This window comes from Schistocerca nitens, chromosome 2 (genome assembly GCF_023898315.1).
Source record: "Schistocerca nitens isolate TAMUIC-IGC-003100 chromosome 2, iqSchNite1.1, whole genome shotgun sequence".
Taxonomy (NCBI): Eukaryota; Metazoa; Arthropoda; class Insecta; order Orthoptera; family Acrididae; genus Schistocerca; species Schistocerca nitens.
Window position 1 is genome coordinate 1,164,500,174 of NC_064615.1, and position 23,143 is coordinate 1,164,523,316.

Genomic DNA, 23,143 nt, shown 5'->3' on the forward strand with positions numbered 1-23,143 from the left:
AACACATCCAGAATTGCCACAGTTTGGATCCAGGAACACCCTTTCACTGGCCACCAAACTCCCCAGATATGAATATTATTCGAGCATATCTGGGATGCCTTGCAATGTGTTGTTCAGAAGAGATCTCCAACTGCTCGTTCTTTAACGGATTTATGGACAGCCCTGCAGGATTCATTTCCCTCCAGTACTACTTCAGACATTAGTCAAGTTCATGCCTCATCAAGTTGCGGCTTTTCTGCATGCTCGTGGGGGGCCCTACATGACATTAAGCATGTGTACCAGTTTATTTGGCTCTTCAGTGTAGTTGCTTCAGCTGGTTTTGTGTGCAGAAGCTACTGGTTGTTCTGATCATATAGATTCTTATGTGAAAGTACAGCACCAGTTCCAAGTTTGTATGAATCATTTGCATCTTCAGGACCAGTCCTATGTTTCTGTGTATGTTTCCTTTGCACAAGACACCTACTTGGCATAATACTATCAAGGCATGGAGCAGGTTTGAGATGTGGTTTCAGAGTGAGAAATGCTCCCTGACCTCTGGGACTCTGTTCATACTTAGCGTTTTTCATTATTATTTGATTTGTGTGCTAAGAAGGCACATTTGACCATGTGATTATTTGGACTGTGTACCAGGTGTTGCTTCACATAAATGTCTGCAAGACTGAGGTATGAAAATGTTGAAGAGTAGCTGCTGGAGGTGGGACAAAGGCTCTGTGTTTTACATACCCCCTACAGAAAAAAAATCACGAGGTGTGAGGTCTAGTGACCCATAAGGCCAAAAGCAATGAACAAGATCTTATTGCCCAGCTCTTCCAGACCAACACTGTGGGATGGTTTTTTTAAGACACTGCTGCATCTCAAGGTGAAAGTGAGGGGGGCAGCATAACACAAAAAACTGAAATCATTGGAGTCTCTGTGAAGTTGAGAGAACAACCAACTTTGCAACTGGTCCAGGTATGACATTCCAGTCACAGTTTCCTCTGAAAAAAAGAAAGGTCCATAAACTTTGTGAACAGAAATGGCACAAAACACACCCAGTTCTGGTGAGTCTCTTGAATGTTTGATGACAATACCCAGATTTTTTGACCTCGAATTATTACATTACGGTGATTTACTTTATGTAATAAGTGAAATGTCAATTCATCAGAAAAGATAAGTTGTTCAGAATAATTATCCTCTGATATATACTGGAGAAAGGAAATACAAAACTCCTACCTTCTGTTATGGTTTCCTGGAAACATATGCTGCAGTAACTGCAGCTTGTAAGGCTTCATATAAAGGTGCTGTTTGGAGCACACTAAATCATTTTTTAAGGAAGTTGCAGTTCCTGGCCTATCAGTCTTATGGACTTCCATGGGCTCCATGTGAATGCATATCGGATATGCTCAACATTTTCATCAGACATTTGTGGCTGACTAGTGTGCTTCCCTTTGCATATGCAACCAACTTCCAAGAATTTTGTATACCAGTCATAAATCTTCTTTTGCAGAGGTGGCTTCTTGCTGAGTCAATGGCAGAATGCTTGTTGTGCTTGAACAATGGATTGACTTTGCGCAAATTCCAACACCCAAAATGATTTCTCGTGGAGTGTAGTTGCTACAAACAAACAACAGCACAGCTGTGTCAAAAATTTGAATCTTTCACTATCCAGAGGCATGTGCAATGTGTTTCTATCTTCTATAGTTTCTCTGTAATAGACAACTGAAATCTGTTCTTTCTTTTTGAATCATCCGGTATGATTGTGTTGTCAGAGACCCTTCACAAGAATAATTGACAAGTGTATCAGTGATGAAGAGCACCACTTCAAACACATTACTGTACTTTTAGGACAATTATTCCAGCTACAGTACAAATAAGCTAGCATAACTGAAAAATATTTTAGGAATGAGATGTTCATTATTTCTTGCAGCACACAGATAATCAGTTAAAGACAGTGACCCCATTTAAAAAGTGAAGTTGTTCTCTGTTTCACCAACAACAGTGCTATCTAGGAAAAAATGGAGACAGAACCTGTGAGTCATGTGAATTTGGTCTTCACTGTCTTCTTGTAAAATACACAGTTCTCAAGAAAATTTGATGTTCAAACTGAAACAACACATCTTATATATGAGCGAGTGTGTGCAAAATCATTCAATGAAATCTTCCTAAATGTGTCAGAATGATGGAGCCTATTCTGCATGGAACATCTAACTAAATTTATGTTTCAACCAAATTTTTCTTGATGGAACAGAGCAAGCAGAGTACTCCAGACATCTGATCTGACCTATAGAGCTGTTAATTTTCATTTGAACTGATAGGGTTTCGCAGTTATTTGCTGTATGATAGATGGGAGCCTGTGGAACACATTTGCACCGGGTTATAAAACTCCACTATGAACCCTTGACAAGGGGACAATGGACACAACAAATTATTTTTGTGTTTTGTAATTTGAATGGGTAAATCACAATTTAGCTAAGACTGATTTTAATTGTCAGTAACAAAAATATTTAAGAATAAATGTATTAGCAAGTGATTGTAAGAATTCCAAGATCCTTGAAAAATCTTTGGCAAGATATACGGTTATTTACCTTGCACAGTATTCTTGTTAGTCATTTCAACTGAATAAGCACTATATAGCAATATTCTGAAAAGAAGAGTTGCTACTCACCATATAGCAGAGATGCTGAGCATCTCCACTATATGGTGAATAGCAACTTTCCTTTTCACAGTAATGTTACATTACATCCTGGATTTTCAATTGTTTGATGTAAGCACTATATAGGACATCCAAGAAATGAGATTAAGACTTAGGTTGTTAGCTGTGAACCACTTGTAGGTCTGTTTGGATATCATATGAGCTGTGTCTGGTAAAGGAGAGTTTAAACCAGTATCCATTGTCATCTACAAACTCCACAGATTTTGAACCACTTTACAGATTTTAAACCACTCATTAAACTTGTTGGAAGATCAGTTGTGTAGGATAAGAACAAGAATGGGCCCAGTACCATTCGTTACGGCAACCAACATCCTGTGTTCTCCCATCTTTAGTTTGAAACCAGTGATACAGCCTATCAGTGAGATCCTCTGCTCCTTCACTTATGAGGGAAAGAACCCATCCAAACAAGAGGGATGCCATTACACTTCAGTTTTCCAATTAGAATTTGGTGATCCACACAATCAAAGGCTTGGGTATGGTCACGATATGTACAAACAAGCTAATTTTTCTTCTTTAGCTATGTTGGAACTTTATTCCTGGGATTTTGTGTTGCTTCCCCTGTGGAGAATCCTTTACAGAAGACAAACTGAGGCATTTAACCCATTCGTGTACAGCTGTCATAACAGTTCCATGTATTGTGGTAAGATGATGGGTACACCCATTGCAGCACTCTAGATGCAACATGCAACTCTCCTGTAATTTGATGCTTTCTGTAATAGTTCTGCAACCATATCTTTATATGGCACTAGTTGCACATTTGTGAAACTGAGGCATTAATTCAAACTTTCATAAATTTAGTTTGTATTTCGTGAACTCAATGAGTGACAATATACAGTACAGGGTGATCAAAAAGTCTGTATAAATTTGAAAACTGAATAAATCACGGAATAATATAGATAGAGAGGTACAAATTGACACACATACTTGGAACGACATAGGGTTTTATTAGAACCAAAAAAATTCAAATGTTCAAAAAATGTCTGACAGATGGCACTTCATCTGATCAGAATAGCAACAATTAGCATAACAAAGTAAGACAAAGCAAAGATGATATTCTTTACAGGAAATACTCAATATCTCCACCAACATTCCTCAACAATAGCTGTAGTTGAGGAATAATGTTGTGAACAGCACTGTAAAGCATGTCCGGAGCTATGGTGAGGCATTGGCGTCGGATGTTGTCTTTTAGCATCCCTAGAGATGTCAGTCAATCGTGATACATTTGCAACTTCAGGTAACCCCAAAGCCAATAATCACACGGACTGAGGTCTGGGGACCTGGTAGACCAAGCATGACGAAAGTGGCGGCTGAACACACGATCATCATCAAACGACGTGTGCAAGAGATCTTTCACGCGTCTAGCAATACTTTGGTTTTTTTTTTGTTCTAATAAAACCCCATGTCATTCCAAGCATGTGTGTAAATTTTTACCTCTCTATCTACATTATTCCGTGGTTTATTAAGTTTTCAAATTTATACTGATTTTTTGATCACCCGGTACCTGACTCCTATGAAGCAGAAGCCGCAAGAAAGTGATTTTTGTGATTTATGTAATTGTGCAGGCCATGAAATTGTAAGTGATACATCATCAAGTGATAAAAACAGTACCATTTGGACAATGAGAAAACTAGAAGTATGCAAAAAAGCATGTTGATTCAACAACAAACAGTGCTGTGGGCTGGCACAATGTAGCTGGGCCAATATAGCTAACCATCCCAAAACTAGTATTTGCATTGTGCCATCTAAAATAGAAGCAACAGTTCTACAGAGACTAGGACAACATCACACAGAGTTTCAAGGAACAAATTTCTAACAATACAATTATTTGAGTGCACTGCAAGAGGAACAAAGTTTTATGCAGCAAAAAAGGAACAAATTTCTAACAATACAATTATTTGAGTCCACTGCAAGAGGAACAAACTTTTATGCAGCAAAAACACTGACTACCAATTCATGCAGTGACAACAGATGCTGGTTTTCTGTAACCTGAATTGAAGGCTTCCTTTGCTCTCTGCATCCTCATGTTACAGTCATGAAAACCATCTATGCAAGACAGCTGGTCAAAAAGATAAAAAATAATTGAGACCCAAACATACTGGCTCAGTGTGGCAGAGCAGATCTTGAAGAGTTATAGAGGACAACCAAGCAAAGCAGAAAATCCACTAACGCTTCAGTCTAGAAGCTGGGGACATTCTCCAACTGAGAAGAAAATTACTTCCCTAGAAGATACAAAGTTTATTAAGATTGAGGGTGTCATGGGAAAACCCATTTCAAAGTTGTCCTTCATGTGGACAAATATTTCACAATACACTATATACAACTGCATGTGTATGTTTATGGCAAATGAAAAACAATTTGTGGTATGCCATAAAGAGAGTAATTATGTGTGTATGATTACGATGTCATAAATCCTTAGAACAAGTATATTTCTTCATGTTTTTTAAATCATAATGTATATGTGAAAATAAAAGTATATGTAAAAATCCTATGACAAATCTAGTCTCAAAAATTCGTACACGAATGGGTTAACATGTTGTAAATGAGTCGCTCTTCTATCAAAGGCCACTTTCTCAGACACTTCTGAATATATATGGAGTAGTGAAATATAACTGTAATTAAAAGTGATATTCCTACATCCATGTGCATGTCAGTAGCATATTTAAGTCTCTCAGAAGCTGTAGGTGGTGGAAAAACAGATGGACATGACAGCAGGTTCTTGTGTAATTTTCTGGTCAGATGTGATGGAAGATGTATTGTGGGCTCCATTTCATTTGTCACTGACATCCTCAACATGAGAATACCTTCACCACCTGCAGCCTAGGTGCCCGATTGGCAAGCAGTTTGCATCATCTCATATGGTTTGCAGCATTCTCATACCATACAGTCAGTGTGGACCACAATCTCTAGGAGATCTTTGTTAACACCTAACAGTCTTTGATTTTTACTTAAAGATGTATTGTACATTGAAATATTAAAATTTTTGATGAAGTAGCATAGTTTAAACATTTTTCTGCACCCACAAATATGTTTTTTGGAGGTTGTTTGGACATGATGGTATGAGACACATTAGACATATTATCTCCAAAGATGAATAACATTCAGTGCATCAGAAGCATAACTATTCATCAAAGACAAATTTTTTAATTTTGTAACTTGGAAAGTAGCTTACCATACATACTTGCAGCTGCAGCATTCCAGATTTTTTCTTTTTATTGTGATTGCAATAATTTAGCAATTATACTGACCTTAAAAGAATTACCATATCAGCAAAATTCCATGAAAATTGTCACACAGTCTTTCTAATCCCAAAGTGAGTCAAAGCCATGCTTAGTGAAACCTCATCTCCCAAAAGTCATAACTGGCACCAGTGCACTATGTGCCCAGTCAATAGTCATGGTTGCCAGTTTAAGTTCATCACTATTCATGGTACAGGACTACCAAGGTGACCAATCATGCGTGTAGGAATACAAATCAGAAATATGAAACTTATATTAATACTTTTTAAAGTTGTTCATGTGGGTATCAGTCCAAAGACTAGTTTGAGCAGCTCTCCAAGCTTGTCTATCCGATGTAAGTCTCTTCATCCCAGCGTAACTACTGCCATCTATATCCATTTGAACCTGATTTGTGTCATAAATTTCTTTTTTCACTAGACTGATTCAGTACCTCTTCATTAGTCATTCTATCTACTCATATAATCTTCTGTGTCCTTCTGTAGTACCTTATTTCAAGAACTTCTGTTCTCATCTTGTCTGAACTGTTTATAGCCCACATTTCATTCCAAGATACACTCAGTATGAATGCATTTGGAAAAAATTTCCTATCGTTTAAATTTATATTAGCTGTTAACAAATTTCTCTTTCTCAATAATGCTTCTCTTGCTACTTCAGTCTGGATTTTATGCCCATGCCACTTCAGCCATCAACAGTTATTTTGCTGCCCAAAAGCTACTACTTTTGGTGTCTCATTTCTAATCTAATTCCTTTAGCATCACCCAGTTCAATTTGGTTGGCTACACCCCATTACTCTTGCTTTACTTTGGTTGATATTCAGGTTATAATCTCATTTTGAGACACTATCCATTTCTTTCAATTGCTTTACAAAGTCGTTTGCTGTCTCTGACAGAATTACAATGTCATCAGCAAACCCCAAAGTTTTTATTTCTTCTTCCTAAACTTTTAATTCCATTTCCAAATTTCTCCTTGATACTCTACAACTTGCTCAGTGTACAGATTTAATGACGTTGGAGACAAACTACAACCCTCTCTCACTCCCTTCTCAACTCTTCTCAAATCTTATAAATAGAGTATGGTTTCTGTACAAGTTGTATATAATCTTTTTCTCCGCTTATTTTATCCCCATTACCTTCAGAACTTCAAAGAGTAGTTTCCAATCAATATTGTTAAAAGCTATCTCTAAATTTGTAAATGCTGTAGTACTTATGTTTGCCATTCATCAGCCTGTCTTCTTAGGTAAGTCATAGGGTCAGTATTGTCTTATATGTTTCTATATTTCTCTGGAACCCAAACTGATATTTCCCTAGGTTGGCTTCTACCAGTTTTTCCATTATTTTGTAAATAATTTATGTCACTATTTTTGCAACTATGCCTTGTTAAAACTAATACTTCAATAATATTCTCTCCTGTCAGTGACTGCTTTTTTTGGAACAGAAATTAATACTCTCATCTTGACATCTGAGGTTATTTCTCCTGTTTCATGTGTCTTACATATGAGATAGAAGTAGAATAGTTGTGTCATGGTTGACTCTCCCAAAGAACTCAGTAATTCTGAAGGAATGTCATCTATTCTATTAAGTTTTTCAGTGTTCTGTCAAATTCTTCTTACAGTATAATATCTCACATCTCTGCTTTATTTACTTTGTTTCCCTATTCTATAATAATACCTTCAAGTTTTTATGACACTAGCTTATTGTTGAAGAATATGGGTGCAATGTAGGCAATGTATGAAATGGTATGTAACAGGATAAAAGTTAATGCCTTATATAATTCAAGTAAAACAGACGATTCCATTACACAGAATGGAGAAGGAAAGCCATCTGGCCACCCTTTTCCACTAACACACCAAATATAAAGAAATTAACATGCTGAGCCCATGAAGATATGGGCTAAATATCAGAAAAAAAAGAATGTTTCTCCCATAGCCATTTTGCACTCTCTGTTAATCTCATTCTTTACGCATCTATATTCCGCTTTTCCAGCTTAATTTGCTCCTTGCATCAGACAAGTATCTCATGTGTTCTCTGTGGATTTCCATTGGTCCACTTGTTTTTGTCTATTTCATCTCTCAAAATTACCTATTCACCTGCTAGTGTTTTTCTATATCCTGGTTCAGTCAAATGTATGATGCTCCCTTTGGAACTCTCAACAACCTCTGATTTTTTAAATTGATCCAGGCCCCATCTCCTTAATTTCCTATCTTTCTGCATCTTCTTCCCCTTTAATCAGCAGTTCATAACCAATAAATTATGATCAGAGTCCATAACTGCCCCTGGAAGTGTTTTGCAGTTTAAAATATGGTTTTGAAATTTCTCTCTTATTGTCATGTTATCCAATTTCTCAAGACTCCATGTAAACAGCTTTCTTTCATGATTCTTAAACCAAATGTTTGCAAGAATTAATTTATGCTCCAATACAAAATTCTACCAGCTGGCTTCTCCTTTCAGTCCTTTCCCACAGTCCATGTTCTGCCATTTTTTCTTCTCTTCCTTCTCCTACTATCAAATTCCAGTCTTCCATCACAGTTAAATGTTTGTCTCCCTTCACTATTTGAATAATTTATTTTATCTCATCACACACTGTTACAACTATAGTGCTGGTACGCATATAAACTTCTCTGCTTGACAAGTAGCAAGATCTAATTGTTCCCTATGCTACAATCCACTTCCTAACTTTATTAGCTTTTCTGTTTTCTATTGTGCTATACATGATGCCTATATCATGAGTATGACACTTTAAATTGTTAAATTCTCATTTGTCCTAATTTTATTAAGATTTATTATTCAATATATGTGGCACCTAGAAGCCAAGGGGTCCAAACTCGGGATAGTGGTTAGTTGTTTGGAGTGTTAGGGGTCCAAGTTGTCACTTGGATCCCTGCACCACCAAAATAAAGGAGCAAATTGTTTTGTTGTTGTCAGCTAACAAGCATCAGTGTCACATGTTTTTAGTCAAATTGATGTGTGTTACTGAAACTTAACAGTTGTTTTTAAAGTGCATTTTGGTGTTTACATTAAAACTATGGTTTCTCATTGTTTTGAAACTGAAAGAGAATTGTTTAAAACATCAAAAGTTAAAAGTTCATTGCAATATGAGCAAGCAACGTGAAGATTCATCTGAGTCAGGTTAGTAACCTTTCTAGATATTTGTTTTTTGCTGACTAAAAAATATTTAAAAAACTCTTCAGATAATGTATTTTGAATTTCTTAGATGCTGCTTTATTTGGAGATGGACATGATAGTGATGCAGATCCCAGTTCTGTTCCCAGAAGTGATGATGAAACTACAAGTGAAAGCGATGAAATTTGTACCCCAATATTGAGAGGTTAATTTTGTTTTATAGGTCTTTGATATGAAAAATTCATAACGAAAACGTATTTTACTTTACCAGCATATTTTGGTTTATTCATAGCCCTACTCTAACCTAATGTAACTCCTTGCCTAGTTAACCCAGACTTCTTACTCTAAACACAACTCACTTTACTATCCTATTTTCATTTTTAGCTGGAATACCAGAAGCTGAAGTAACTGGGAGAATTATCGAGGATTTACCGGACAATGCAACACCACCACTGATGCAGCCTGAAAGAAAATGAGTTACGAAGGTGGGACTCTGGAAGTGAGAACAAACCAAGAAGTTGGGAAACTCCAGCAAGGCTTATCGTGACGGCAAATCGAAATATCATGCATCTAAGGAGGTCCGTGAGTACAACCACAACAGTCGTTTTAAGTGCAATGAAATTATACCACAAGAGCAAAGGCAAGTCATAGGCATACTAGACCCTAGCTGATTGAGAACTGCAAATGGCATGCATACACAGTGCTGTAGAACTGAATTCTATCAAAAGGTGAAAAGGGTTAGTTGTAAGTAGAAAAGACATGTCAGTTATGTACAACCTTAATGGCTACAGAGTTTGCAGAGGGTTTTTTTCCCTTGATGTATCAAACAAAAGAGTAAGAAATATTATTCTAAAAAAAAAGAAGAAAAGAAAAAAAAAAAAGAAAAGAAAACCCATCCGGCATGGCTCTGTGAGACAAAAGAGGTAAAATGATAGAACCTGCAAACAAAATTTCAGCAGAAAGAGTGGTAGTTATGGAAGAACATGTTAACATGTCAGAAGTTTCCCTAAGTACTCAAGTCACTACAGCAGAGCAAAAGCTACACCAAAAAGTTCCTTAATCCAGACTTCAAACTAAGAACTATGTACAAGCTGTACAAAGAGTTATGTGAGGAAAGAGAAATCATGCCTGAAAAAGAAAGCTTCTATAAAAACATTTTTAACAGAAAGTTTAATTTGGGTTTTCATAGGCCTCAGACAGATACCTGTGTCACTTGTGACAAGTTCCAAATAAAAATTTTGCGTGGCACAGAAGAAATAAAAAAGTTGGATGAAACAAAAAGAATTACACTTGAGGGAGGCTGAAGCTGTAAAAGAATTTTTAAAAAAGCACCAAAAACAAGGCAAAAGATACAACATCAATCTGTTTTAACCTTCAAAGAACTATATCAACATCTGCAGTTAAAGACTCCAAAGTGTATTATATTCGACAACTGTGGACATATAACTTAAATGTCCATAATCTCAAAGACGGTACCGGAAACATGTACATGTGGCATGAGGGGTAAGCCAACAGGGGGTGTTAGGAAATAATGAGTTGCCTTCTAAAATACATTAAAACCATCCCTAGCTACATCAAACTGTTGTGACTCGCCGATCTTTCAAAGTGCCACCACGCAGTTACGCGCGTCCTCTACATGCGACGCTGTCTGCCAGCCATGCAGCAGCAGCGCCACCTAAGCGGCCAGCCTGGAAGCGGCCGCTAGACTTGGACTCAGTTATGATTTGACTGTTAAAGTGTACACATGTCTTACTCTGTTTACTTGATCTGTGACTTTCATGTATTGCGTCTTCCTTGAAATATATTTGTTCAACTTGAAGTTATAACAATTGGCAATGAGGATGGGATTTTTCTTTTCCATCGTTGACCCACATGTTTCCATGGCTACTTTAGAGCAGCTATTGCAAGGTCTCATAGAACAGCAAACGCTTCTCACAAATGCGATTCGTGATTTCGTCGTGGCATCAAATGCAGGGTGTCTCTCGTCGTTGTCTCTACCTACTTTTCCTCCTTACGACAAGACGGCGGAAGACTGGTCTGATTACGAAAAACGTCTTTGACAGCACATCTTGGCATTTCATGTCATGGATGAACAAACATGTAAGTCTCTGTTCCTTTCATGGATTTCACCTCAAATGTATTGGTTGTTGTCGCAATTGGCTCCTTTGAAAGATCTACATCTTTGTCCTTTGCTGAAATGTGCTCACTTCTGTCCGTCAATTTTCAAAGGCAAATGTATGTGGTAGTCTCTCGTGTTGCCTTTTATCATTGTCAAAAACAGCCAAATCAATCCTATCGCGCTTGGGCTGCTGAACTTCACGGCCTCAGTAGAAAGTGTCAATTTGTTATTGAAGTTCACAAAGAATCCTACGCCGATTCCATGGTAAGGGATGCTATTATCCGATCAGCGCCCAACAAAGAAGTTAGGCAACCTGCCCTTCAGATGGCAAATCCGACGCTAGATGAAGTCCTATCCATCGCTCAGTCTTTTGAAATTCCTCGCGCCAGTGGAGCGCAAATAGAGGCATGGGGCAACGTCGGGGAAATAAAACCTCTGTGCAATGTTGACGAAGCGTATGGCGTGTCCCCGCCGTCCAACATGGCTGCAGTACACACCCAAGCGCAGGCTCAGCCTAACCGTAAACAAACGTCTAAGAAACTGCAGCAAAACCCACGGCAACTGCCTTCATGTCCGTGGTGTGTTATGAAACATTCACGAGAAGATTGTCCACAACGTTGGGCCATGTGCCACAAATGCAAAAAAAAAGGGTCATGTGTCATCCATTTGCAAATCCGATCGCATACATGATGTTCATAAACATGATGCTGATTCTGATTCTTTGTTGTCTGTCAATTGTACTTCTTCCCTTTCAGGGAAGTTATCCCTGACTGTACAAATACTTGGTCGAGATGTTTGCATGCAGGTGGATAGTGGTTCTGCTGCCACTAACATCAATTCTCAGACGTATCTTCAGTTGGGTTCTCCAGTCCTGTCACCTGTCACTAGGCAATTACGGACTTACATTAAACAGAAGATTTCTCTCTTGCGACAATTTGATGCTGAGGTATCTTACAAATCTGTCGTTTGCACTGTTCCCATATTTGTGGTCGACCATAGTAACACGGACACCTCAGGGAGTCACACCTAGTGATACGTGGCTGGCGACCACGGGGCCCCGAGCTGAGTCCTGGCATTGCTTCCACTTACTTATGCCGGGCTCCTCACTTTTATCTTTGACCTATCTGGCCACCCTCGGCCAGCTCTTGTTCTTTTCCGACCCTGACGCTATTAGGTTTCGAGGGCTAGGGGTCTTTCATTTTCCAACCTATACTTCTCATGCAGCATCTGACCGGGCAGCTGCGAAAGGCGTCTGTATCCCATGTTAGGGGCGGCCTCCAGAACTGCGGAAGGCAACGGAATACCACCGCAGATTATCTTCCCTGCATAGTGCAGTCTCCATTTTATGCACAAAAAATGGCTTCCTCTCATGTTAAATCAGTGTCCGGAGGTAAAATAGTCCCCCATTCGGATCTCCGGTGGGTGGGGGACAACTTGAAAGTAGGCAAAAAATCAAAACGAGAATTGGTACCTGGAATGTCAGAACTCTGCTACAAGCAGGAAAACTAGAAAACCTTAAAAGAGAGATGGAAAAGAATCATATGGACCCCGTAGGAGTTGCTGAAGTAAGATGGAATGGACATGGAGAGTTGCAGTCAGATGAATATGTATTCTACTACTCAGGAGGAGAAGTAAAAGGAATTAATGGAGTAGGAATGATTATGACAAAGGAATTGGCTAAATGTGTGGAATATGTAGACTATGCAAATGACCGGGTTATTGGTGTAAGGCTGAAAGGAGCACAAAACGATTTACTGATTGTCCAGGTGTATATGCCAACTTCAGAACATGATGACCAAATTGTAGAGGAAACGTACAGTGTAATAGAGAGAATAATGGACGAAAATAAAAAATGCTGCAAAATAGTAACGGGTGACTGGAACGCCATTGTGGGAGAAGGGAAAGAGGGAAACATAGTAGGCAGTCATGGTCTTGGAAAGAGAAATGACAGAGGTGAATGGTTAATTGACTTCTGCAGGGAAAGGCAGCTGATAGCGGCAAACACATGGTTCAAGGACCATAAGAGGAGGCTCTACACTTGGAAATCGCCAGGGGATAAATACAGAAACCAAATCGATTTTATACTGGTAGAAGAAAGATACAGGAATGGAATCAAGAAGGTGCACACATTACCAGGTGCAGATATTAATAGTGACCACAACTTACTTATGGCAGAAATAGAAATAAGAATGAAAAAACTGAAAAAGGCGACAATGGTGAAGAAGTGGGATTTAGAGAAGATAAGGTCCAACAAAGAACAAATTACAGAAATGCTGTCTCGGGACTTTCTAAACACATTATGAGACAAAGAAGCACCTGATAATGCCAACGAGTACTGGAATATGCTGAAAGAAGGAATCATTAAAGCAGAACAGCAAAATATAGGATATGTAAAAGGGAAAAGGTCAAAAAAACCATGGGTCACACAAGAAATGATTTCCAAGATGGAGGAGAGAAGAAAATTGAAAAACAAGAACACTGAAGATGCAAGAAAGATATACCGAAGGTTAAATAACGAACTGCGAAGAGAAACAGAGCAGGCTAGGAAAAAATAGCTAAAAGAGGAATGTGATGAAATTGAAGAACTGGACAGGAAGGGAAGATACGACTTACTATACAAAAGAGTAAAGACTATGACATGGGAACAAAACAGATCAGGAAGTGCTACTATGGAAATTTTGAGTAAAGACGAAGAGGTAGTGTACAAAGATCGTGACGATGTCCTCCAGAGATGGGAAGAATATGTAAAAGAGCTATATGACACAAATAGCAAACCAGAAACTCTGGAACTTGAATCACACAATAGTGTAAGTGATGAAGAGAAAGGACCAACCATCATAATGGAAGAAGTAAAGTCTGCCATTGCTGCAATGAAAAATGGCAAAGCAGTAGGTACAGATACAATACCGGGAGAAATACTAAAATGCTTGAACCACGATGGAATAAGAGAAATATTGAGGTTATGTAATAAAATATATGACAGTGGTGAATGGCCTGAGGACTTTCTGACAACAGTAATGATTCCATTGCTGAAAAAATAAGGAACCAAGAAATGCAGCGAGCACAGGACAATCAGCCTCATTTCACATGCAGCCAAAGTGATGTTAAGAATAATTAATAAAAGACTTGAAAAAGTAATAGAGGAGAATCTCGGTGAGGAGCAGTTTGGCTTTAGATGGAATATGGGCACCAGAGATGCAATAGGGCTCCTACGAATCTTGGGAGAAAGGTTTATTGAAAAAGGAAGAGACCTATATATGTGCTTCATCGATTTAGAAAAGGCATTTGACAATGTGGTTTGGGACAAGCTGGCGGATATTATGAGGGAAAAGAGAGTGGACTGGAAAACCAGAAGACTTATAAACTCATTATACCTTAATCAAAAAGTTTCAGTTAAAGTGAGAGGAGAAAGTACAAACTGGATCAGACTAGGGAAAGGAGTAAGACAAGGATGCTGTTTATCACCTACTCTTTTCAACCTGTTCTTGGAAAATATGATTGACCAATGCTCGTTAGATGACAAAGGAGTAGAAATTGGAGGAAGAAGAGTAGGATGCTTGAGATTTGCTGATGACATCGTCCTTCTAGCCACAGGGGAAAAAGAATTACAGGATTTGGTGGACATCATTGCAACTAACGGAAAAAAAATATGGAATGAAAATTAACACAAATAAAACAAAAGAATTGGCAATAGGAGGAAATAAGGAAATAAAAATTGTGCTGAATGGAGAAACACTAGAACAGGTGCAAAATTTTAAGTATCTTGGAAGCAGGATAGACACCGACTGGAAGTGCACCACAGAAATTAAAACAAGGATAGCAATGGCAAAAGAGGCGTTTTATAAGAAAAGGAGAATCTTCTGCAGCGGTCTGGACAGAGAACTCAGAAAGAGACTCATAAAATGTCTTGTATGGAGTGTTCTTCTATATGGCGCTGAAACATGGACTATGAGGAAAAAAGACAGAGAAAGGCTGGAGGCTTTTGAGATCTGGACATGGCGGAAGATGGAAAGAATAAGTTGGATGGACAGAGTAAAAAATGAAGAGGTACTGAGAAGAGTGGGAGAGAAAAGACAGTTACTAGATGTAATAAAGAGAAGAAAAAGAAATTGGATTGGGCATATATTAAGAAAGAATGACAGTTTTAGAAGGTTATGTAGAAGGGAAAAGGAAGCGAGGAAGGAAGAGATTCCAGATACTGGATGACATGATGGACGGTACAACATACAGCAGCCTTAAGAAGGAAGCAATGGATCGCAGAAAATGGAGAGGCAAAGGACCTGCTAATATAGCAGATAACTGATGATGATGATGATGATGATAGTAACACGGAAAATCTTTTTGGTTTCAACACCTTTCATGTTTTTGGGTTTTCCATAGATGACTCTGTCAATATCGTCTCTGATGCTATTCCTTATGCTCAACTGGATTCCTTGTCGACGACATATTCGTCCCTTTTTTCTCCTGGGTTAGGCCGTGCAAACGACTTTGAAGTTCTTATCACACTCAAACCCACTGCTCGGCCTAAGTTTTTCGGGCTCGGCCCATTCCTGTGGCCCTTCGTGATCAGATCAAACGGAAGCTGGATCGTCTCACTGCTTCAGGGGTCTTGCTTCCTGTCACTTCCAGTGAGTGGTCCTCACCTGTCATTGTCGTTGCTAAGCCAAATGGTGATATTCGTCTCTGTGGCGATTTCAAAGCCACTGTAAATGCTCAATGCCTTATCAACACTTACCCTATGCCTTGACCTGAAGAATTGTTCACAAAACTTGTTGGAGGCCAGTATTTTTCTAAACTTGACCTGTCAGAAGCTTGTCATCAACTTCCTCTCGACACTGCTTCCTGGCAGTTTCTGGTCCTTAACACACCTTTTGGCCTCTATCAATACCAATGGTTGCCATTTGAGGTTGCCAGTGCCCCTGCTCTCTTTCAGCGATTCTTGGAACAATTATTGCTCACTGTCCCTGGGTGTATAAATTACCAGGACGACATTGTTGTCACTGGCTCCACCACTGATGAACATTTTCAAAATCTCCGCACACTTTTTCATGTCTTTGAGACTGCCAGTCTTAAGTGTAATCTTCAGAAATCACATTTTTTTCAGGCATCTATCACATACTTGGGATTTCAACTCTCTCGGGATGGTATTCGTCCGCTTCAGCAAACTGTCACTGTGATCGATGCCCTTCCTCACCCTACATCTGTTAAGAAACTGCAGGCCTTCTTGGGGAAAATAGCATACTATCACAAGTTTTTACCGTCTGCTGCTTCGGTGGCTCAGCCGTTGCATTGACTGTTGCATAAAAACGTGCCTTTTCACTGGTCCCCGTCATGCGTTGTGGCTTTCCAGAAATTGAAGGCTATGCTGAAACAGGCCCCTTGCCTGGTTACTTATCGACCTGGCCAACATCTTGTTCTTGCCATGGACGCCTTTCAATACGGGGTCGGTGCAGTCCTTGCACACCATTTTTCTGACGGTTCTGGAAAACCCATTGCTTATGCCTCCAAAACACTCACAGATGCCCAACAAAAGTATTCTCAAATTGAAAAAGAAGCTTTGGCCACTATTTATGCTCTTCATAAATTTGGTGTTTTTCTCTATGGATCCAAATTTCATCTTGTTACAGATCACAAACCACTTGTTTTCTTGTTTCATCCATCGACGTCACTTCCCGACAAGGCTGCACACCGCCTCCAGTGTTGGGCTCTTAACTTGTCTCATTTCAATTATGAGATTCATTTCCGGCTGACGGCTCAATATGCAAATGCTGATGCACTGTCTCACCTTCCCATGGGTCCTGATCTGGCATTAGATAGGGATGAACTCTTGTGTTTCCACCTGGATGTTGCTGAGCAGCGGGTTGTGGACGGGCTCCCCATCACCGGGGACCAGCTGGCAGCTGCTACGGGTTCTGACCCTACCCTCTTCCGGGTTTTACACTGTATTCAGAAAGGTTGGCCAGACCGTCCGTCTGCTAAGACTTCTGATCCGTTGCGGAACTACTACTACGCTTTGCATTACCGCCTCACGGCTAGGGATGGTGTTATCCTCTTTTCCACCGAAAATTCATCACCACGTGTTGTGGCACCTGTGTCTTTGCGTGCTTTGGTCTTGCGCCTCCATCACCAAGGGCACTGGGGTGTCTCTCACACAAAATCTCTGGTGCGCTGTCATGTTTACTGGCCTGGAATCGACTCTGAAATTGCACACATGGTTGCTGCCTGCGGCCCTTGTGCGTCACAGGCCGTCGCCCCGAAGTCATCTTTGTCACCATGGCCTTCGCCTGAGAAGCCTTGGGAGCGTATTCATGCTGACTTCGTGGGACCTTTTTTAGGTACTTATTGGCTTCTCATTCTTGATGCCTACTCTAACTTTCCTTTCATTTTCCGTTACACATTGCCTACCACCGCAGCAACCACCAATGCTCTAGCTCGCATTTTCTCTTTGGAAGGCCTCCCCTCTACTCTTGTTACTGATAATGGTCCGCAATTTGCCTCTTGCGATTTTGCAGATTTTTGTGCCTGTCATGGTGTCATGCATGTCACAGCCCCTCCGTTCCATCCACAATCAAACGGTGATACTGAACGACTGGTCCGCACATTTAATGCTCAGATGAGGAAACTCCTGACTTCTTCTGCTGATGATGTGCTTCTCCAATTTCTGGCTTCTTACTGTTTCACCCCCATGGGCGACCGCAGCCCAGCTGAGCTCTTACATGGCTGACAGCCCCACATGATACTTCATCTTCTGTGGCTTCCACCTCAAGGCTGCGGGTGCCTTCGCTTGGCTGGTTCACCGCCGACGACCTTGTATGGGTACGGGGATATGGCAGGCGGCCAAAATGGAGTCCTGGCCGCATTTTATGACACAATGGCCGATGCCTGTATGAAATCCAGACGGACATGGGTGTTGCAGTGCATCATTCGGACCAGCTTCGGCCTCATGTGCCAGCAATGCCTGTTCCGGATGCCGCTACACCACCTTCGGCTCTACGTGATGCTCGGGATACTGAAATCTCTCATTACTCACAACACAGTCCTCTCACCATCATATCGGTGCCAGCACAAGAACTGACGCCACCAGGAGACGTGCCCATGCAGGAACCAGATGACTATCATCTGTCGGAGCAACTCTACTCGTCTCCTTCTCCTACGGACACGGACACATCGCCCATGTCTACTGTTATAACAACCGGACTTGCCGCAACGGGCAGATTGGTGCACGGGGCCCCAGCAGATTCGACCCCCATGTCTCCTGTCATGTCAAACCGTTATCACCGGGGACACTTCCGTCCATACGGGAAGCCTCCTCCTCGAGACTTTACGGCCAGTCAAACAACACCTATGGACGTTAGCAATCTACAGGCCACCTCCATCAAGACCTGTGCAAAAAATTCAAAGGGGGGAAAAGTGTTGTGACTCAGTGATCTTTCAAGGTGCCGCCACACAGTTATGTGCGTCCTCTACATGCGGCGTTGTCTGCCAGCCATGCAGCAGCAGCGCCACCTAAGCAACCAGCCAGGCAGCGGCCACTAGACTTGGACTCAGTTATGATTTGACTGTTAAAGTGTACACACATCTTACTCTGTTTACTTGATCTGTGACTTTCATGTATTGTGTCTTCCTTGAAATATATTTGTTTAACTTGAAGTTATAACACATACACATTGAGGCATTTGCTGACAGTTGTGGAGGCCAGAACAAGAGCCACTTGATGTGAAAATTTTTGTTGTATGTAGTTAGAAACACAGGCATTGAGACTGTCACACAGGATTACTTTTTACCTAGCCACTTATACAATGAATGTGACTGAGACTTTGGGCACATGCATCACGCAGTTGCTAGGTCCAGCTCGGACTCTAAATACACAGGATACAAATTAAAGACATGTAACAGAAATAAATTACAGACTGCACATGAGTCTTAAAAGTTGGCATAGTGAACTCTGAGTGTGCCCTTTTAGCACATGAGTGCTTTGAAGTTAATAGACAATCAGAGGAATAAATGTTTATGACTGTTTTAACCTGAGCATTCAGAACAAAACACACGTACAGTTTAAAAGAATGAATATGTATGCTTAACCAAGCAATAATGGGACTTGAACAAGGCATATATGTGCCTTTTGACAACTGCCTTACAAATATCTCTGGCCAAAATACTAGCCACTAGGGAAAGCTACACAGAGCTATACACAAGAAGCCAAAAACAAATTTTTGTTGATAAGGGGCTTGGTAAAAGAAAAGGGGTTTCCGTGAACTGCATCCAATACTTAATCATACACAAGACACAGTACTTACCATTTGTTTTATCAGATGCTGGTGAAATCAGAAATGCTGGCAGAACAACACCTACCAACCAAGGCAGCAGAAATGGGAATGGTGCTGTCTCAGAAGATGAAACCCATGACCATGAAGGCAGAGCACGGCCATAATTCTTCAGATGGTGTAGGCACACTCTTCCTTGTAAATAATCTCCAGCCACAACACACTGACTGGACATCCAACCCAACCTCGGCAGGTGATCCCTGTTACCATCTGGAACAGCCAGCAAGACAAGACCTACCAGTGAGCTGTGCATGCAGCTAAATTCCTTCAAAGGCTGCAAGGTTGCACCCTCACAGGATGCCAGGGAATCTGTCATTAAGGAATGGAGACCAGAGAAGTTCAGTGAGTGGAACACTTGCAAGGCTCGCACTCATTCCCATCTTTCCAATGAGCATCTTACTTTTCCCAAAAATTCTATATTTAAAATATTACACTTATTCAAAATTATCATAAGCCAGAATGTTTGAATCTTAGAGTGTTATTGATTACAAAAATGTATAGTTTTACAAAAATAATGTGTTAACAAAATGTTGAAATTAGAAATTTTCAAATTCCAGAACAGTTTTGGAGATCTTTGGAAATCAAAGTGCACAGTAAAAGTTCCACATCATAAATTAGCAATAGTTCTGTCATTTTTTTATTATACAGCTTACAGTTAATCAAGATACTAGGATGGCTAGAAAAGTTCTCGGAACGGAATAGAAAAAAAGTACTTACATCACTGAAACTTCTTTTTATTTTTCAATGTAGTCTCCTTGTAGATTAATGAACTTGGTTCAGTGATGTTCCAGTGCCTTGATCCCATCTCGAAAATGAGTTTCCTTCAGGCCTGCCAAATAGTTGTCAACTCCAGCTATCAATTCTTCATCTGAAGTACATCTTTGTCCACCAAGAAAAAATTTCAGTTTTGGGAAGAGATGGAAGTCTTGCAGAGCCATATCAGCTGAATAATGTGGGTGTGGCAACAATTCATACCTGAGTTCATGTAATTTTGCCATGGCAATGGCACATGTGTGCGGGCGTGCATTGTCTTGATGGAAGATGACTTTCTTCCTTGCTAAACCTGGCCTTTTTTCGCGTATCTTTTGTTGCAATTTGTCCAGGAGGTTAGCATAGTATTCTCCATTAATTGTCTGCCAAGTGGAAAGATAATCTACAAACAGAATCCCCTTTGCATTGTAGAACACTGACGCCATGGCTTTTCTCGCCGAAGGAATTGTCTTTGCTTTCTTTGGTGGCGGAGAACCAGCATTTTTCCATTGCTTTGACTATTGTTTTGTTTCTGGGGTATAGTAATGCACCCAAGTTTCGTCTATGGTCACAAACTGGCAAAAAAATTTTGTTCGTTTCTCCTAATACGAGCCAAACATTGTTCCAATACGTCTATTCTCATTCATTTTTGATGCAGCATCAAGAGTTGCAGCATCCATCTTGCAGATAATTTTTTCATTTCTAATTATTCAGTTAAAATGCGATGTAACCTTTCAGGGGATATCTGGCAAGTGTGAGAAATTTCATGCACTTTCAGTTGGCAGTCCTCCATGACCATTTTGTGCACCTTTGCAATGATTTCTGGTGAAGTGACATATCTTGGCCGACCACCTCACAGTTCATCATCTAAGCTCTCCTGCCCAAATTTAAATTCATTTGTCCACTGGGCAACAGTTGTATATGAAGAAGCAGAGTCCCCCAGTGTATTCTGGAAAGTGTCACGAATGTCCTTTGCTTTCATACTTCTCTTTACGAAGTACTTAATCACTGCTCGAACCTTGATTTTTTCCATCTTTCATAAACAACAACAGAGCCACATCACCACCACAGGTCTCTTCCAAGAACGCTGATGTGGCACATGTTTACAGGCAACAGTCCAGTAAATATCACGTGAACAACTTGTTGCGCAAGCGCTGACCTCTCGTGGTGATTCCGAGAACTTTTCAAACCATCTTCATAACTTTAGTACCTATCATGTTTTTTTGTATTTTTTACTTATTCCATCTTTTTGTTAACTCTAAAGCATAATAGTCATGTATTTTCCCATTTTTAATTTTTGTACTAAGCACGTCTCTATATAGGCATCACACACAAAGCCAAAGTCATTTGTGTCAAGCAAAGTGTACATGACAGTCTGTGTCTGGTTGTTATTATGTTAATTTTTGGGTGAGTCAGAAGTGGACATTCAGTCATTACAATCACTGTGTTATAAGTAACTCTGCGGCAAGCATTCAGTCAGTGCAAAACTGTGTCACTCAGTTTATTAGTCAGTAACATTTGCGCAGTCAAGATGTCAGACATTGTTTTGCCGCCTGTGACGTCTTGTGAGAGCTCTCACATACTATGTGAGTTTCTGATCTGTATAATATTAACTGTCAAAGTTCCTCATTAATAGCTGATAATTGAATGTTAAAATTAATAAATGCAAATGAAATGAACAAGAGTGTTGTGATGTCATTATTTACATGTGAAAGAACCTACTAATCAGATGAAGAAGATTGGTGAAGATGAACATCCATGACACTTAAGAGGCATAATAACAGGTCAGTAACTTTACAATCTGTGGTGTCATCGCCAGACACCACACTTGCTGGGTGGTAGCTTAAATCGGCCGCGGTCCATTAGTACATGTCGGACCCACGTGTCGCCACTGTGTGATCGCAGACCGAGCGCCACCACAAGGCAGGTCTCGAGAGACGGACTAGCACTCACCCCAGTTGTACGACGACTTTGCTAGCGACTACACTGACGAAGCCTTTCTCTCATTTGCCGAGAGACAGTTAGAATAGCCTTCAGCTAAGTTAATGGCTACGACCTAGCAAGGAGCCATTAACCATTTGTAACGTTGCATGTACCTCAAGATAGAGTCTCACTTGTATCATCAAGAATGCTGTATACCAAAGGACAATATAAAAGTTAAGTGTTCTAGTAGCTACGTTCTTTTCTTTATCACATTCATTACGAATCCTGTTCCAGACTTAACGCCAGACGGCGTGAGTTGACGTGTGCCCTTTCGGCTACTTCACTGTGGACTGGCTGCCTTAACAGTCCACTACACAATCTGTGGTAGGTGTTAGCTTCATGTCTATCTAGACTTTAAAGATGTATTCAACATGCTGTTCATAATAGCTTAAATGCATACCTGTTTCCTTATTCATTGTGAGACCTTCTCCTGCATTATGCCTATCTGAGCGCCATTTGGATACTCCTTTGTGTCAAAAGTTTCTCTGAACTATGTTGGAGGGAATTTTCTTACCAGTGTACCCTATGTTCTCACAATACTCTTGGTTTAAACTTCTGTTAACCTGTTTCTCACTGCCTCACATTACCTTTTCCCGTATGGTTGCCTACACCACACCTTCCGCATCCAGATCATGTACTGCCTCTTCCACCACCCACCATTCTTCTCCTGGGCGCTAAAGATGTTGCTGCTACGTGCCCACAAGACCTTGTAAACCTTATCATCAGCAGCATCCTTCCTTCCAGTTTTCCACAGCTCTTCCCTTCTCTTTCCCCTACTTGCTTCCCTCTCCATCTGTACCTTCCGCTCTTTCTCTCCACCTCCCCCCCCATACCTCTTCCTCTCTCTACTATACATCTTATCTGCTCTATCACCTCAGAACATCTTTTGACGTATTGTGCCACTGCTTTCCCACTCCTGC